The sequence below is a fragment of the Amblyomma mixtum genome, chromosome 9, assembly GCF_055824585.1.
Source record: "Amblyomma mixtum isolate Tamu chromosome 9, ASM5582458v1, whole genome shotgun sequence".
NCBI lineage: Eukaryota > Metazoa > Arthropoda > Arachnida > Ixodida > Ixodidae > Amblyomma > Amblyomma mixtum.
The window spans coordinates 2,931,515-2,950,423 of record NC_143020.1 but is presented as its reverse complement, the minus strand read 5'-3'; the positions used below and the strand labels follow the sequence as shown (position 1 = coordinate 2,950,423).

General features: G+C 50.9%; 1 non-coding gene across 1 annotated transcript; it reads right to left on the bottom strand.

Annotated features, from left to right (window-relative positions):
- Positions 1-10,444: 10,444 nt before the first annotated feature.
- Positions 10,445-10,572, bottom strand: LOC149328079 (U5 spliceosomal RNA). Its single transcript, XR_016285884.1, has one exon. It is a non-coding gene; the product is annotated as a U5 spliceosomal RNA (small nuclear RNA).
- Positions 10,573-18,909: the final 8,337 nt, after the last annotated feature.

Genomic DNA, 18,909 nt, shown 5'->3' with positions numbered 1-18,909 from the left:
GATACTCACCGAAAGACTTTTGCCGAAAGAAAGAACATTACAGCAGCCACTTCCAAATGCCTGTGGAAGGGCAGGAAATAGCAGCATATATTTATTAAGCAGGGATTACTACTGGCGGCACTCCTCTTGATTGATGATAAGTATTAGAACATATGGTACCCTCTGCGCAGTAAAAGTATCTGTCCTTTAGAAATTCAGATATCCATGGATAAATGTAACTGCGCAAGTCTGCTAAGTAAAATAGTAGTAGTAGTAGTAGTAGTAAAAGACTTTTAATCGACCATAATTTACAGGCCGAGCATTTCGACCGCCTGGGCGACCAGAAGCCGCTGTTCTTCTTCCCCTTCAGCGCCAAGCCAGCCGAGCCAGGTGGTGATGGATAGAGAGGGTGGCGGGAAGGAACCCGACTGCTGAGCAGCCGGGCAATAGAATAGGCAATGGGCCAGGTCCGCATAGATACAGGGGCAGTTGGGACAGGAAGGGTCCGATCGATAGCGATAGAGGAAGAGGCGGGACGGGGTGATAACTGCATTCATCTGAATGTGCCGAAGAAGGCGAGACTCCGGCACCGTGAGTGATGGATGAGGGGGAGGGTAAAGGCGTTTGTCGAGGCGGAGCTCAAGGTAGACCTCTTTTATGGTGCGGCGAAGGGTGAGTCTCCCACCGTCCTCCGAGGGCTTGGGCCAGGGGATCAACGGTGCCCGGAAAAGTGTGTCGCGGGCGAGCTGATGGGCCAGCTCATTGCCGTCAATCCCTGAATGCCCAGGGACCCAGCGGAGGAAAACGATGGAAGGCTGCAGTGCGGAGACCGCTCGTTCGACCTCCTGTTGGAGAGAAGGGGTCAGGGTGCGTTTCTGTATGTGGTGTATAGCGGCTTGTGAGTCCGAATAGACTGTGTACTCTTGGAGAGAGGGAAGGAGGGAAAATGACTGGAGGGCATGCGCAATGGCGAGGACCTCGAGGGACAATGCGTCTGGAGGGTGTAGATACGGCCCGCTGGTGTGGGTTTCAGGAGCAGGGAGGTGTGGATGGTACAGGGCGTAGCCGCAGGAACCTCGAGGAGCCACGAAGGAGGCATCCGTGTAAGCTACACCCTGGGTATCAAAGAGAGGGGAATGGTGCTGTGCGGCCGCATGACGACGTCCGGCGTGCAGGACGGGGGACATGTTGGTCGGGAGGGGAAGGATACGAAGATTGGGGGCAGGGGTGGGAATAGGAGAGATAAACGGGGAGATTGGAATGGGCGAGACATCCGCTTGAGTCAATAACCACTGACCCTGACGGGTAAGGGAAAGCCGGGCAAGCTGCGAGTCACGATGGAGACTGAGAAGAGAACGAAGAGGATGGAAGAGGCCTGTGGCAAAGAGCTTAGTGGTAGAGGTAGTGATAGGGAGGTTGAGAGCTGCCTTGTAGAGGCCCACAAGGGCAGTCTCGAGAGCGTTAAGTTGAGTCTGAGTGAAGGAAGCGTAGGGTGCAAAGTACAAGACCTTGTTGAGGGCCAGCGCATGGGCAACTCGGCACGCGTGAGCCTCGTGGAGACCTGAGCGTCGAGTGACCACGCGCCGCAGGAGGTGAGTTACAGAGTGGCAGGTGGTGACAGCGCGGTGAAGGGATTGCACATTCTTAGCCGCATGCAAAGGGAAGCCAAGAACTTTGCACTGTGTGACGACAGGAATGGGAGAGCCAGAAAGGTGGAGAGAGACGAAGTGGTTGTGTGAGCGCTGGTAGGAGGAATGGTTGAGAAGGAGAAGCTCGGATTTCTCAGGAGCAGGAGAGAGGCCAGCGGTGGTGAGAAAGGAGTCGATGAGATCTAGGCCACGTTGCAGGGTGTCCTGTACGTGACCGGGAGAGCCAGATGAACACCAGAGAGTGATGTCATCGGCGTAAAATATATGATGCAGGTCGGGAATTTCAGCTAGCTGGGAGGCGAGAGGGGCCATAGCAAGATTGAAAAGGGTAGGAGAGAGAACAGCACCTTGAGGAGTGCCTCGGGTGAGGTTGTGGGGATCGGACAGATAGGTGTCGACTCGAAAGCGTGCGACACGTTTAGAGAGGAATGAGCGGATATAACAGTACATGCGGGAGCCACAGTCTAGGGAGGCGAGTTGGGAAAGGATGTGGTCGTGGCAAACACCATCGAAGGCCTTGCGAACATCGACGGTCACAAGTGCATGAATTTGAGTGGGGGTAGGTGACAGAAACGTGTGCTGGAGAACAAGAAACATGTCCTGTGCACAGACGTGGCGTCGGAAGCCGATGAGAGAATGAGGGAAGAACTCCCTCGTCGCGAGAAAATTAGAGAGGCGAGTCAGGGCCATTCGCTCAAGGTTATTACCGACACATGATGTCAGGTAGATTGGGTGGAGGTTAGAGAGAGAGGGAGGCTTGCCCGGCTTTGGAATCATAGAAATGAGGGAGGAGGTCCAGGAGCTGGGCAGGCAGCCGCTGTCCCATGCATCATTGTAGGTTTTAAGGAGGAATTCTTTGGCGCAGTCAGGAAGGTTGCGAAGTGTGGTGTATGTAATGGCATCCTCACCGGGAGCCGAGCGTGTGGCATTAGCAGCCAGAGCCGATTCGAGCTCCCGGAGAGTGAAGGATTGGTCCAGATCGGGGTTAGGTCCACCGCAGTACACCGGGTAGGAGGGTGCCAGAGGGGGCGGGAGATAGAGAGAGGCGAGCTGATCAAAAACATCGGAGGGAGTTTCTTGAGTGAGGGCTTTAGCTAGAGTGGGAGCAAGGGTAGGCTTAGTGCCAAGGAGGGATTTGAAGAGAGACCATGTGGATCGCGAGTGCAATGCAGAGTCAAGACGGTCACAAAGAGCACTCCAACGAGAGTGCTCGAGGGAGGCGCAGTGGGCGACGATCTCGGCCCGCAAAGCAGTGATCCGGGAGGAAAGTTGGGCATTGTGTGGTTGGGAGCGAAAGGAGCGTTGAAGACGTTTACGGCGACGCCATAAACGGAGAAGGTGAGGATCTGGGTCTTGGATTGGGTAACGAGAGCGAACGCGACGGCTACTGGACGTGAGCGCTGCAGAGATGCGCGACGTCCAGTCGTCGTAGGATTGAAAGGAGTCGGAGGCGAGATTAGTGCGAAAAGCATGCCAGTCAGTGTGAATAATCGGATGACAGCGAGGGATGTGGGAGAGAGAGGTGGTGATATGGATGAGAAAGTGGTCACTTAGAAGAGTTTCGGCTGTCACCTGCCAGTGAAAGGAAAGTGAACCCCGAGAGAAAGTGAGGTCGGGTGTCGTAGGGCGTTGTGAGGCAGTGCCCGCTCGAGTAGGAGAGCCAGGAGTATTAAGAAGGGTGAGGTGGCGTTCCTGGGCCAGACAATGGAGGAGGCGGCCGGGTTTGAGGGTTTGTGGGTAGCCCCAGAGTGTGTGAGGGGCATTAAAGTCACCACCAAAGAGGAGATGGGAGGTAGAAGAAAGAGAGTGAAGGAATTTGCCCAGAGAAGAGAATAAAGAGGAAGTGACAGGGGGGTTGTAAAAAGACAAAAGGACGAGTGAGATGCGGGAAGAAGGGTGGTAATAAACCACACCAACTAAATATTTAAGGAGGGTGGAGGGGATGTCAATTTGCTCTACGAGCACGTCACTGCGCACATAAATAGACGCAAGTGGTGTGGCCGTAGTGGCATGGTAGGCGCGGTAGCCTGGGACATATATTTATATATTTATATAAATATATATTTATATATTTATTTATATATATATATATATATATATATATATATATATTTATATATATATTTATATATTTATATATTTATTAGAATATATTTATTAAGCAGGGATTACTACTGGCGGCACTCCTCTTGATTGATGATAAGTATTAGAACATATGGTACCCTCTGCGCAGTAAAAGTATCTGTCCTTTAGAAATTCAGATATCCATGCATAAATGTAACTGCGCAAGTCTGCTAAGTAAAATAGTATGTTCTATACTATCATAGGCTTTTGCTACATCAAGAGTCACCAAAGCTGAAACTTCTCTTCTGCATGTCGAGAGCCGGATTCTGCTCTCTAGATCCACATGCGCGGTCCATATAGAGCATCCGCGATGAAAGCCAATCTGTGCTGAGCTAAGGTCATTAACATCCTGAACATGTTTTGTGAGACGACTGTGCACTACCCTTTCAATCAATTTGACTAAATTTGAAGTTAGCGCAATTGGCCGAATATTATCTAAGACTACCCTTTACCTGCATCTTTCCTCAATAAAATAATTTTCGCTATCTTCCAAATGCTTGGAATCCATGCATTTTTCAATGAAGTATTGACAATATCTAAGAGGTTGCTTGTAAAATCCTGGGCTAAAATTTTAATCATACCTACAGTGACACCATCTTGTACGGAAGTTGAGGGATGCATCATTGTCAGGACTGAGAGGAGCTCTGATGCATCAACCTCGGTATAATCCAAAGACGGTCTGATTCCGCTCAGAGGGACGTTTCTTTCAGTCTGGAAACGTACCGCTAGTCCCTGAGCAATACTATCCAGGGTTTCCTGAGCCTTTTGGGGTGATAACACTGTTGAAGAAGTAAGCTGAGGGACTGGAGAACACTTGTTACGTTCCATGAATCTATACAGGGCCTTCCGATTACGAGGATTTGAAAGATAAGTGTTCAAATTTTTTGGTTATAGTCCTCCTTGGATTTTGCAATTGTTCTTTTCAAAGATGCAGAAAAAAAAAAGTGTAATTTAACCAATTTGTTGGACTCTGGTGGCAGGATAGCCTCTTACAGGCCGCTTTTCTGCAACGATAGGCCTTCTAACATTCTTGTGTCCACCAGGGAGACGGCTGTTTATTAGAGGCTATTGCGGGCACAGTGAATATGGCATGGTCTACTGCACTTTGCAAAAATGAAACCGGCTGCTGAGCTCTGTCATCCCGGCTAGTACTTACTATAGAGGCAAGTGAGGCGGACATCAAACTTTTATAAATATTGTGATTGACAAATTTATGGTTTACACAATTATTTTGTGCGGAGATAACCGGATAGTGAAAGTTGTAGGAAAGTGGTCACTAGATGTATCCGAATCTTCTGTCAACCAATCGGTCACCTCTAGCCTACCTGCTTATAATGTTAAGTCAATGGCTGAGCGAGCACCACCTCGCATAAATGTTATATCTCTTGAATTACAGTAGCGTACAGCATTTGCCGACAGCCACGACCAGATAAGCTGGCCGCAGGAATCAGTGCGACTTCCCCATTCACTGTGGTGGGAATAAAAATCTCCCGCAATAACTACACTGCTTGCGCCAGCCACCAAGCTGTCTATGCAGTCTGTCCTGTGTACACCTAAATGAAAGTAGGTATTAGCAATTGTAATATCAGCAGACTGCGGAAATGAAATTTTGAGCGCTAAAAGTTCACAGTCAGGGAGAAGAATTTTCTTAGAGATAGATGCCTGATGACATCAGGCCACATCACGCAACGACAACGCATGCATGATAAAAGCTGTGACGTAACATCGAAGACAACGCCACCCTACTACAAAACGGGATGATCGCCTTCGCCGCCTCGGGAATCGTGGCCGCGCTGTTCACCAACTAAGACGTGCTTTTTGCTGTCGTAGGATCGCTTCGCGCCGTGCTGCCCATCTGCTGATTGACCCTGGTCGTCGAAGGAGCAGCCGCACGGCCCTCGCCACATCACGCAACGACAACGCATGCATGATAAAAGCTGTGACGTAACATCGAAGACAACGCCACCCTACTACAAAAAGGGATGATCGCCTTCGCCGCCTCGGGAATCGTGGCCACGCTGTTCACCAACTAAGACGTGCTTTTTGCTGTCGTAGGTAGGAATTTTCCCTATTCATTTCGTCGCTTTGAACTCAAAGTCTGTGGCCATTGATTCCCAACTGACTCGTGATTCTGTGATTTGCTTTCCCTTGGTTCCCTGCTTTTTATTTAATGGGGATCGATGTGTGTACGTACCGAGCGCGCATTGGCACGTTTTTCGCTCACCAGCGTCGTGATCACGCTCATGATTGTGGCTGGAGAGGGGCACCCGGACTAATCCGCGTGCTTTGCCCAAGACCGTCTGTGGTGCTGCTGACTCTTTTTTCATTGTTACTGCTTTATTCTGGGGATGTCGAGGCAAACCCTGGTCTAAAGATGGACGACGTTTTAGCTCTCATCAGTGAATGCCATAGTGAAACCACAGCCACCCTAGCTGCAATCAAAAAAGACATAATCAGCATAAAAACGCGGGTTAAAAACATTGAACAGAACATCGGAAGTGTCCCCGAAATTGGGAACAATGTCGAGGCGGTGAAGTTGGGCATCGCAAAAACAAGTGAAGAGCTGGCAGATGTAGTAGACGACATGAATAACCGCATGAGACGAAACAATCTGCTCATCAAAGGCCTCCCCGAAGAACAGGAGGATTTTGCCGAATCTGAACGTATTGTGAAGAATTTCTTCTCCACCCACCTCGATTTAAACGTCACTGACATCGAACGTGCTCATCGTATAGGACAGTGCCGCTCAGGAATTAACAGACCATTAATTGTGAAATTTCTCAACTTTAAAACAAAAACAGAGGCTTTGCGCAACGCTCACAAACTGAAGGACTTGGAATCAATGACAGTATGGCTGGAGGAGGACTTCTCTCCCAAGATTCAGTTAGCGCGCAAGAAGTTGCGAGACTTCGTCAAGACAAATCGGGACGAAAAGGAACGTTTCCGCATACGCTTCAACAAATTGCATTTTAGGGGGAGCACCTTTATGTATGATGCAGCTACTGGCAGTGTCGTAGAAATACGCCAAAATAGACCGAGCACAGAACGAGACGAAGAAGCTTCGGCCGAAACCAGCCAAACCAACTCTCAGCCAAGCGAAGAACAACCAAACAAAATTTCAGACTGACTTCCCCCGCCCGGCCATAGCAAACACATGGACACCAATAACGTTTCGGTTCTCTTGGCAAACTTCCGTAGTATAATACCGAAACTTCACGTTCTCAATTCATTCATCTACACATGTTCCGCGGATGTCATTGTCGGCACTGAAACCTGGCTTTCGGACGACATCCCCGACTCTGAATTGTCATTTCCGCCTTCGTTTAAAATTTTTCGTAAAGATAGGATCGGTTCTAGAGGGGGAGGAGTAATCATAACAATAAAAACGGAATTTCGCCTGACTGATACCTATTGACACAGGACTGGAAATGATTTGGGTCTCGGCACATGTTGGAACTAGAAAAATTATCTTAGGAGTTCTTTACAGACCTCCTGACTCTGCATCTGATTTTACTGATTCCCTGAATGAAGCCTTAGAGCAGATAACACTTAAACATCCCAAATCAATTCTTGTCCTGTGCGGAGATTTTAACTATCCTTCTATCAACTGGTTAAATTATTCAGTCAGCCATCATAATAACCAAGCCGAATGTATTTGCTTTCTCAATCTGATGCAACTTTATCAACTAACTCAGCTGGTTCGTGAATCCACACGTGGCGATAATACCTTAGATCTAGTTTTCACCAACCATCCTGACCATGCGTCCGCTTCTGTGCTGGAGGAAATCAGCGACCACAAGATTATTCACTGCCGCTTCAGCTTGCCTCGCCCTGATAACGCAAGGATCAGCAAAGATATACTGGATTACGCACGTGCAGATATACCTAAAATGAATAGCATTCTAACAAGCTTTGCAGCTGATTTCCGCCACGACTTCACTAAACGTACTACGAATGAAAACTGGTGCTTATTTCGTGATAAATTAAAAGAACTTGAGAAGATATGCGTTCCAAAATTCACAATCTCAAACCGAATAAATGATCCCTGGTTCACTAACGAATGCAAAAGGTACTTAAACAGAAAAAAGAGGGTATACAGAAGAGCTTCAAGAAGTAATGCACCACTCGACTGGATGAAATATAAGGAAATTGCTGCGCTTACTGAAAGAAAACTCGAAGAAGAAAAACAAAAATACTATAACGACACACTTCCGAAACTATCAAAAAGTGATCCCAAAAAGTTCTGGCGCACTGTAAATCCTAAAAGCAGCAACATTTCACCAGCACTAACTACAAGAGAGGGCACGCCCTTACCGTTAGACGAGTGCGCCGAAATCTTCAACAAATCTTTTAGTGACATGTTCACAAAAGAACTCCTCACTGATAATTTACCGCCCATTTCTCCAGCATACATACGGTTTCAATTCGCACCTATTACTATCACAACAAATGGCGTCGCCCGCGCAATCGACAAGCTAGAACTAAAAAAGGCCCCAGGACCCGATGGGATCAGTACAAAGATTCTGAAACTAACATGTCACGAATCATCTGGTTTGCTCGCGCTGATATTTAAACAATCTCTGGATACAGGACAGCTCCCGGACGACTGGAAACAAGCACACATCATTCCCGTACACAAATCAGGAAGTAACACCGATCCAAACAACTTCAGGCCTATCTCACTTACTTGCATCTGCTGCAAACTACTAGAGCATATCTTCTTTTCCCACATCATGAACCATCTGAACCTAAATAACTTACTTCTCGAGAACCAGCACGGATTCCGGCAAAACCGATCGTGCCAGTAACAACTCTTTGAGCTTGTGACTGACCTTCATCAATCCGTACACATGTATCATCTCACAGACGCCATTTTCATTGACTTTACAAAAGCTTTTGACCGTGTTGCCCACAAACGCCTACTGCTAAAGACCCGAAATTTACAGCTCGACGACAAAACAACTACATGGATCGAGCAATTCCTAACCGATCGTTACCAGTCGGTCAAAATTGAGAACCTCATTTCTAAACCCACTCGCGTATTATCCGGTGTCCCGCAGGGCTCAGTATTAGGGCCATTACTTTTTATAATTTATATAAACGACATAGCCTCTAATATTACTTCATCAATACGGCTTTTCGCAGATGACTGCGTAATATACAGGCAGATAACCACCTTGACTGATGCACTAGCTCTCCAATCAGATCTAACAGAACTAACTGAATGGTGTTCAACGTGGCAGATGGATATTAATGTCAGCAAAACTAAGCATGTAAGATTCTCTAGCGTAGCAGAAACACCACAGAATAATTACCGGTTAAATAATAGTGGAATTGACTCCGTGTCGTGTATAAAATATCTGGGAGTGTTTTTCAGTCAGAACTTAACCTGGGATGCTCACATTGAATACATAACTAATAAAGCCTTTAAAAAAATTGGTCTCTTGAAACGCCGTCTACCCCTTGCGAACGCTGAAACACGGCACAGCGCTTATACAACGCTTATCAGGTCGTCTGTTGAATACGCTTCTGTTATATCGAACCCCTCCCACGCGATTCTTACAAATGCTCTAGAAGCAGTACAAAATAAAGCCGTCAGATTCATACTGTCATCCTACTCACGTCATCAAAGCGTATCAGCAATGAAGCAAGCCATGAATCTTCAACCTCTTGCTACACGTAGAAAGTTCGCCCGGTTGTCATTATTTCACACCTTATACTATAACGAAACGCCGTTCTCCCGAAATCATATCTTTCCTGCACCTCATTGTTCAGCTCGCCTGGATCATGCGCATAAGGTACGTCCGATTTTCGCTCGCACACTAAAATATCAGAAGTCACCGCTGGTTTTGTCAATTAATGAATGGAACTCATTGCCATCCAGCATTGTCGGCCATACTGAATTATCATCGTTTCAAACAGCTTTACTAACATTTTTGAACACAGAAAATGCGTCATAGAGTGCTAGATGATTTACCGTGTCCGTGACTTTTTGGCGGTCCTTTTTTTGCTTTGCCATTTCTTGTGTGCTGAACAGCTCCGGAGCCTCTTTTGTGCGCCATTGTATTTTTAGTTACTTATTTTGCCCTAATTATTACTCACTTGTTTGAACGTGTTGAATTTTGCGGTTTCAATGTGTTATACTGCACTTAACCAAATGTTACGCAAACTCTGCCTTCTGTATATTTACCATCATTTGTTATGAGTTGATTTGTTATGTGTGCTTTCTTTTAATCATTCCCCCCTATGTAATGCCCTCTTTTGGGTCTTTAGGGTAAATAAATAAATAAATAAATAAATAAATAAATAAATAAATAAATATGTGTTTAGAAAGCATGATTACCAATCCGCCTCCCCTACCAGCATTTCGATCTAATCTGAAAATTCGAAAGTTTTTCCTTGAAAATGATTTATAAGGTGACAACCACGTTTCTTGTAAAAGCACGATATCAGGGTTGTGTTTCTGAATAAGTAGTTCTAGATCTGGAAGAGAAGAGAGTATGGAGCGGCAATTCCATTGTAACACTTTGATACCTGCCATGATTACTGACGAACTGAAGATGCAGACACCGCCTCTTTGAGGAAATCAACATTGGGAAGAAGTTTTGGTGGTCCTTTTCTAGCTTTCATCTCATGAGAATTAGATTTAGATGGTGACGAGGAAGCACGGCGCTTCTGCGAAAAAAAAAATTAGACCTCACCGAAACGGGCAAGGCCTCACAAAAATTGGCCTATAGGCTCACTGGAATGCCCCTCCCCACAGTGATCTTTAGCAAAAGGCGAAAGATCAGTACGCGAAATTGAGGAGAGGCCTTTCTCGTCTTTGTTAACCACTGACCGAAGCGCTTGGTATCATTTTTTTATTTTGAACACTTGCCATATATGGTATAGAAAGGCTGTAGTTAAGCTAGAGTAGGTGGTTGAGGATATTCTCTTCAAGAAACCTGACCAAGCTTGTAGGGTCTGCTCGCGGGCAGCTCAAATCCCGCGCCGCTCACCGCGGGTAGCCTCGACCCCTTCTTCCCGAGTAGTGGGGCGGGGGGAGCGAGGCTAGGAGGAAGCCTTCTTAAGGCGCGACCGCGAAGGCTGTATCTCTCTTTTGGACCAGCTCTCCCGACACCTGACCCCCGCTGCCCAACGACGCCCGACCCTCTGCCATGTGCGAATAAACCTCTTTGTACAAAGACCTTCCTTCGAGTCACTCTCTGTGCGCCCCCCGCGCAGAGGAATCGCCCACAAATAATGGCGCCCAGCGTGCGGCATTAATTAACACCTTGTGGACGATTTTGGGACGTGCAGCCAGACTCGTGGCAGGCCCTCTTTGTTCGGGGCCACGCCGGACCGCTAGGGTTAAGGAGCAGGTCAGGCGGAATGTTCGCGGGGTAGCGACTTGAGCAGTGTTTTGAATTTGTTACAGGCTTCGTGTTATTTATGTAGTTTTCGAGCGTTTTCTGTTGTGTATTTCCGCGTGTTTGTAGATAGATTGTTGTGTATATGAATGTTTTTGTTGTCATGAGCCGTTAGCCGGTGCGGCGGGACAGTTGACGCGGGCTTTCCTGGGAAAAGTAGCGCGCAGGGTAGAGCCTCGTATTTTCTCCGTCAATTAGCGCGAACTATGCCTCCCAAAAAGGATGTTTCAGCCACGGCTTTGGATGGCGGGGCAGCCGGTAGTGAGACGGCCGACGCGGCGGCCGTAATGGGGCAGGTGACTGAGATGTTTGCCGCATTAGCCCGTCAGCTCGGTTCGGTGGCTGGCGCCAACCAGGCAGCAGCATCGGTAGCATCGGCGACAGCATCGCGCCTGCGGATAAATATGGAGGTCCCCTCCTTTTCCGGGTACACGAACGCGAAATCAGTCCACGAGTGTTTACTACAACTCGAGGACTACCAGACAGCTCTGGGCGCCCCAGATGACGTGATGCTAGGGCAGGTCCTGCCTGTAGCACTCGTCGAGAGCGCGGCGCGATGGAGGCGCTGCCAGCCGACTTTCCAGTCGATGGCGGACTTCAAAGACCGTTTCCGCGCCGAGTTCTTGCCGCCTGATTATGAGCGCCGGATGCTGGAGGAGCTCGCGTTGCGCACCCAACACCCAGAGGAAAGCCTCCTCGAGTACGTACGCGCAATGCAGGAGCTGTACAAGAGGGCAGATCCGACGGCAACCGACCGAGATCAGGTTGCGCGTGTAATCAGGCACTGCCATCCACGCTTCAAGCCGTATCTGCGAGGCCGCAGTTTTACAAACCTCGAGGTCCTAGCACAGGAGGCCAAGACCGTGCAGGCGGATTTACTGGCCGAACTGCGCTACCAGCCGCCCCCCAGGCTAGCCGAATCGCTAGAACCGGCTTGCGCATGGGATGGAGGCCGAGAATACGCGATGAGGGCTCGGAGCGCCGAGGTAATGGCCGTGGAAAGCCAGGCGGAACCCCCTGTTGTCCCTCGCGCGCTAGACCCGTACGCGTTCGAGCAGCGGCGTCGTGCCGGCCTCACAGGCCGCACGCCGATCGAGCGTCAGGAATGCGCGGAGAAAGGGGAGAGTTGTAACCAACCGCTTCGTGGAACGAGGGGTCCTCCGTCCACGCGGCGGGTGAACGACCGGCTTTGCTGGAATTGCAACCAGCCCGGCCACATGGCACGCGAGTGCCAAGCTAGGCGTATGCAGGGAAACACCAGACGCTGGCGGTGATGTCTGGTGGCACCGGCCTTTCACCGTCAGCGGGAGAATTTCATGGTTGTCAAGGCGCTAGTCAGGAAAAGAACTCCCGCGCCGGCGACGGGGAGGCCTTTGTCCCGCTCGCCTGTAGAGCTCAGGGAGTCGTTCCGCGCTCAAGCCCATTTATGCTAGTGCAGTTAGCGGGTCGATGCTACTCCGCACTCGTAGACACGGGCTCAACGCTGTCACTGGTCGGTGACGAGGTGTACGATGCCTGCCGGATAGGTAACATCCGTGTCAGACCGGCCGAAACCCCGTTAAGCTTAGCAGCTGGGGCGGCAAAGGCAAAGGGAGCAGTGCGTCTTACGATGCGCTTTGACGGCAGAAAGCGGAGACATCGCTTCGTCTATCTGCCTGGCTTGTCGATACCAGTAATTCTGGGAAGGGATTTTCTCTCGAGCGAAGGCATTGTGCTCGACATGGGGGAGAATGGCTATCGTTACAGCCCGCTCGCCCCCCTCATTCCCTTCGAAAGCGCACCCTTGCCCGGCTGTCCTGCACAAAAGGCGGGTGTCCACGCCTGTGCGGCAGAAAGGCAGAGGAGCTCCCTCGAGATGCTGAGAGACGGTGGCCCGTTAGAAGCGACTATTGCGTTTTTCTCAGGACCCACTAGTCAGCGCCGAAGGCTCGCGGAAACTTTACTCCCGTTTTCGGATTGCTTCACGGAGAAACCGGGCAGAACCGACCTGCTTCAGCACGAGATTCAGACGGGTGATACGCGCCCTTTCAGGTGTAAGCCGAGGCCGTTAAGTGCGCATAAGAGGCAGCTTCTCGACTGTGCCCTTGACGAGATGATTGACACCGGTGCGGTGAGACCCTCACAAAGTCCCTGGGCGTCACCAGTGGTTCTAGCACCGAAGAAAGATGGATCGGTCAGGCTGTGTTGATTATCGTAAGCTCAACTAACTGACGCCTACCGTTGCGTACCCTTTTCAGTCGATAGAGGCTGTGATGTACGCGTTAGGGAACGCGAGGTTCTTCACAGTCCTAGATGCAAGCAGAGGGTACCTGCAGATTGAGGTGGCCGAAGGTGACATTGAGAAACCCGCATTCACCTGCCACCGCGGGCTCTTCGAATTTACTCGACTCCCGTTTGGTTTGTCTAACGCCCCGAGCACGTTCATGCGACTGATGGACATCGTGCTGGGCGATGCAAGGTTCAACTACGCCATGGCGTACCTCGACGACGTTGTGATATTCTCACAGTCGTTCGAGGAGCACCTCATTCACCTGAATTCCGTTCTCGATAGAATGAGACGTGCCGGTCTAGCCATTAATCAAAAGAAAGTGCAGTTGGCATCGAAAAGAGTGAACCTCTTGGGCTTTGTCGTGGATGATGGCACACTGAGACCGAATGATGACAAACTGCAGGCAATTCTGAGCTACCCCTGCCCCATGGATGTGAAAAGCTTGCAGAGGTTTTTGGGGATGGTTGCGTTCTACAGGCAATTCATCCCGCGCTGTTCGGAGCTTGCAAGGCCGCTGAACCTGCTGTTGCGTAAAGGCTCGAAGTGGGTCTGGGGCAAGGAACAGAGTGACGCATTTGTTGCTTTGGCTCGCGCGATAGCGAATACCGCTAGTCTGCGCCTCCCCGACCTGAACAAGCAGTTTGTCTTGCAGACAGACGCTAGTGACTACGGTGTTGGAGCTGTTTTGTTACAGGAACACGAGGGCAAACTGCACCCTGTCGCGTTCGCTAGTTGCACGCTCACATAGGCGGAGCGGAATTACTCCGTGACCGAAAAGGAATGCCTGGCGATCATGTTCGCATTGTCAAAGTTCGACATGTACCTAGACGGAGTGGTCTTCACCGTGCAGACAGATCATCAGGCATTATCTTGGTTAAAGAGGCTCAAGAACCCCGCAGGCAGACTCGCGAGATGGGCGCTGACGTTGCAATGTTACGCGTACGCCATCGAGTACCGCCGGGGCAGCTTGAACAAGGTGGCCGATGCTTTATCGCGCGCACCGTGGAAGGCTGGCGGAAGCGCTTCAGAGGCGCAGCCCAGCTTTGTAGAAAGCGGCGTCACCGCTGTTAGAGAGGGCGGACGGGAGTGTCGCGCCCGGTTTGGAGAAAGAGGAGACGGACAAAGGTCGCGCTCGGTGCTGTGAGAGAAGGGAAGCACAGCAGCTCGTGGCGGCGACCGCTCGCCTGCAAAGGGGCGAGGCAGAAAGAAATCTGTCTTGGGGAGTAGCGGTCAGTGGAGAAGAGCTGATCGAGACCCAGAAAGCAGACGGTCTTTGCCAGCAGGTGCTGAAGGAGCTTGCGAGCAGCGCAGCTTGCACCGGGAACGCTGAGGGCAAGTACGACGCGTATCTGCTGGGCGATGATGGCTTGCTGCTCCGCTATTCGACCATTCCAGCTCCTATAGGTGGCGCGGCGGCGGTACGACATGGCGGACGAGGCGGTGATGGCGCCGCTGACATGGCGTGCGCATAGTAGAAGCAAAGCGCCTTCTTGACGTTGTGGCGTTTTCGTGCGAGGTTTAGCGCCTAGGTAAGCAGCCGTAAGACATTTTCAGACAATGATAAAAGCTCAGGCTTGTGTTTGGGAGCATTACAGGCTAGAAAGAAATTTCCATATGAGCATGGAATTGCTAGTTCGCAAGTGCCGCAAAAACTTCGCCGGCGTTGACACATGAACCAAACTCTGCACAGTAAAGTGGGACAAACACTTTAAGCTATTTTTTCGCGCTTTCACTTTTTTTTCTTTCGGCACGTTTCTGTGCTGGGATTACCACCTATACGCAAGTAAATACCCGACTGTTATTCGCAATTTTGGTTGTTTTCGGCGCTAATCCGAAAGCGCAATTCTACAGTCCAGTTTTTAAGCTATTGTCTGAAGAAGCTACTTTAATGGCCCAGACCATCTGACGCTATATTTGGTGCCTACACGAGTGTGGCCCTTACACGCATAAATGCGGTATGTGTGTTTATTTCACGCTGATCTTTAATGAGAATTTAAAAAAACAAACAAAAACAGCAGTTAGTAGCACTGGCCACAATCCGCGGCGTCCTGTACTATTTCACTTACCAATTACAGCTGTGATTAAAATCAGCTTTTCATTGTTTTTGTGTATCAAACAAGCCAGATACATCATCATCCTTGGGCCAACAATTTCGTTCGTTCAGCGGTCCTGAATGTGGGCGTAGCTGCTCTGCAGATTGAGTTGTATCCGACTATAGTTTATCTGCAGCGTGCTTTCTTCACCTATACGGTAATAGAAAATGCAGTGTATACTGCATGTTGTTCGAAGCTGCAGCCAGACGGCCGTTTCAGCTTAATTAATGGAACAGCCGATTCTTGCGCTCGAATCTGCTTTCGACAAGAGGAATAAAAAGCGCTGTGTTCGAGTGAGCAGGCGACAGCTGTGAAGAAACGTTTCCGATTATTCACCCACTTTTTGCATGATATCCGAAAAACGAAGAAACGATTGTTAAATTCTTGCCATTTATATCGCCATTTCGCAATCACGTTGCGGCCAGAAGCCGTGTTTAATCCAGAACTGAATGGACTGAAGTTTGATGAAAAATTTTGAAAAACGTCAATTTCGGCTAGATGGTGCATTATTTGAGACAAACGTAGCGCATGTCCTGTGGCAGTCTTTCGTGTGTACGTCTTGCTCTAGCGCTATTAGCATTTCTGTCTCAAATTGATGAAAAATCTTCGTTTGCTGCAAACGTCCGCCTGAAATTATAACCAATACACTTCCCATCAGCTCGGTGTTTAAGCACTGCACTGCTTTCATGCAACTCTGAACAGGAATGCAGTGGCGACGCGGTGTCGTGGCGTCAACAAAGTACGTCGCTGAGGAACGCACTGGTCATGCGGCTGAAACGCCTTCTCAGCCTGCCGAACGCACTTATTCACTGCTTTTTGCACTCTTTACGTGTTGGCAGAAACAACATGTCTGCTTGTTCGAACGTTCGCACACCGTAGAATAGCAGAATATTCTCGTTTTTGACGCGTATCTTCACGCTCCAAACCACTGCGATCGCATGCGCCGCGCAGAGCGATCACCGGTTTTCTGCTTCGGGAAGAGGCCGGGTGGCGCCGCCACCGTTGCTGGAACGACCGAATATTCCCCAACTTGACTAGGAAGAGGCGATGGCATCCCCTTGCCGAGTCGTGGTCCCGAGAAGGTTGCGGAAACGGTTCCTGCAGTACTTCCATGACTCAGCGCTGACAGGCCATGGCAGCGGCAGTAAGACTTACGACAAGTTATGCCGTGTCGCGACCTGGCCAGGCATGAGAAGGATGTGCTGGGATACGCCCGTACCTGCCCGGTATGCCAGGTAGCCAAGCCTCGGGCGGGCAAGCCCGCTGGCATGATGAAGGCGGTAGTTAGCAACTACCCGTGGCAAGTGGTCGCGTGCGATATCATGGGACCCCTCCCTCGGTCCGCGCGCGGAAACCAATTCATCTTGGTAATAACGGACCACTATTCCAAGTGGGTTGAGGTTTTCCCCCTTAGGAAGCTTGTGTCGGAACGAATTTGGGAAAAACTGTTGGAGACTTTCACTCGTTTCGGTTTCCCTTCCGACCTGATTACAGACAATGCTTCGTATTTCACAAGCAAAGTCTTTGTAGACTCTTGTCGGGCGCTTCAAATCCGCCACAGGAGAACGAGTCCCTACCACGCTCAGAGCAACATAACCGAGCGGGTGAATCGAAATCTGAAGAGCATGCTGGTCGCGACGACCGAGCAGCACAGAGATTGGGACGCGCGGCTGTCCGAACTGGCGTTCGCCACAAGGACAACCGTGAACAGGTCAGTGGGTATTACACCAGCTTACCTGAACTTTGGGAGAGAGATCGCTTTTCCGCTAGAGAATGCCCTACTCGACGCGGTGGGCCTGCGCCCCCTCCGCTTTCGCAGTACGCGGCAAGGCTCCGGGAGCGCCTGGAGGCAGCGCAGCCCGCGAGAACCTCGATGTCGCGCGCATGGAGCAGGCGGATCAGTACAACAAAGGTCGCCGTCACGTCGTTTTCAACACGGGCGACTTAGTACTCAAGAGAACGCACCCACTTAGTAACGCAGCGCGCGGTTTCGCCGCGTCGCTTGCGCACAAGTGGGCTGGGCCGTACGAAGTTACGGCACGGACCACGCCGCTCACCTACCAGCTGTGATTGTTGACAAACGGCGAAACCGCCGGTCCGGTGCATGTCGCTGATTTGAAGGCTTTCCACCTTCGCAAGGACGATGGCTGCGAAGGCGATCTCACCCCCGGGAGGACGACCAGGTAGCGGTACGGTTCGCAACCGACGCTACGACCTGAGGGCCAGGTAGCACCCGTGGCTCGGACTCCAGAAGGCAAGGCAGACCACCGTCGTACGGTGGCCGCCATCGCGGCGCGCCACCCTGCTGGCGGCAGGAGCCGTGCGAGTGGCGCAGATTCCACGGCCGCGGTGGCCCCCACCGCCAGTCTAACAGCGCGCCTAACTACTGGAGAGCCCCTCCCAGTGGTGCAGGCCAGCGCAAGAGGGCTAGTAGTGACCAACCAGCTCAGGGCCCTCCTCAGCGCCCAGCCGGCGCTTCGGCCGCCAAGCAGCCGCAACCCAGGCGGCCCAGGAGCCATCGGTAACACGTACGTGTGCAACGACGAGGAGCGGGCCGGCCTGTGCTCGCTCTGCAGCACCTTCCCATGCTGCGCCACTGCAGAGGGTCAGCCCGGAGGAGGCGGCCCTCCGCATCCTCCAGTCCAGCCGCCCAGACCTGCTGTCCCCGGCGGCCGGGGAGCTTTGCAGGGCGCTGCCGGCAGGGCCCCTAGTGGAGCCAGGCGCCTCGCTCCCCCATGCGGCACGAAGGAGCCCATCCAGCTAGCGGTGAGCGGCCCCCCGGCGAGCTCCCCTCCCCCCTTCGACGACACCATGGATAACGACCCGGAGGTCATCCAACGCCTACTGGCGGACCCCGGGACGGACGTTTGAGGGGGGGGGGAGATGTAGGGTCTGCTCGCGGGCAGCTCAAATCCCGCGCCGCTCACCGCGGGTAGCCTCGACCCTTTCTTCCCGAGTGGTGGGGCGGGGGGAGCGAGGCTAGGAGGAAGCCTTCTTAAGGCGCGACTGCGAAGGCTGGCTCTCTCTTTTGGACCAGCTCTCCCGACACCTGACCCCCGCTGCCCAACGACGCCCGACTCTCTGCCATGTTAGAATAAACCTCTTTGTACAAAGACCTTCCCTCGAGTCACTGTCTGTGCGCCCCCCGCGCAGAGGAATCGCCCACAAGCTCTGGCTTATATACTCTCCCGAGCGTTTATCCTACTAAGGTATCTGTGAGGCCGATTTTTATTGCGAGAGCATTATATGACTCATCAGCAGCGAAACCCGACGTCCAAAAACAATGACTTCCGAAAATCCATGTGACGAGGGAAAGAAAAAGAAAATTTCTGCCTGTCCGTCACGGTGGCTCGGTTGTTATGGCGCTCGGCTGCTGGCACGAAAGA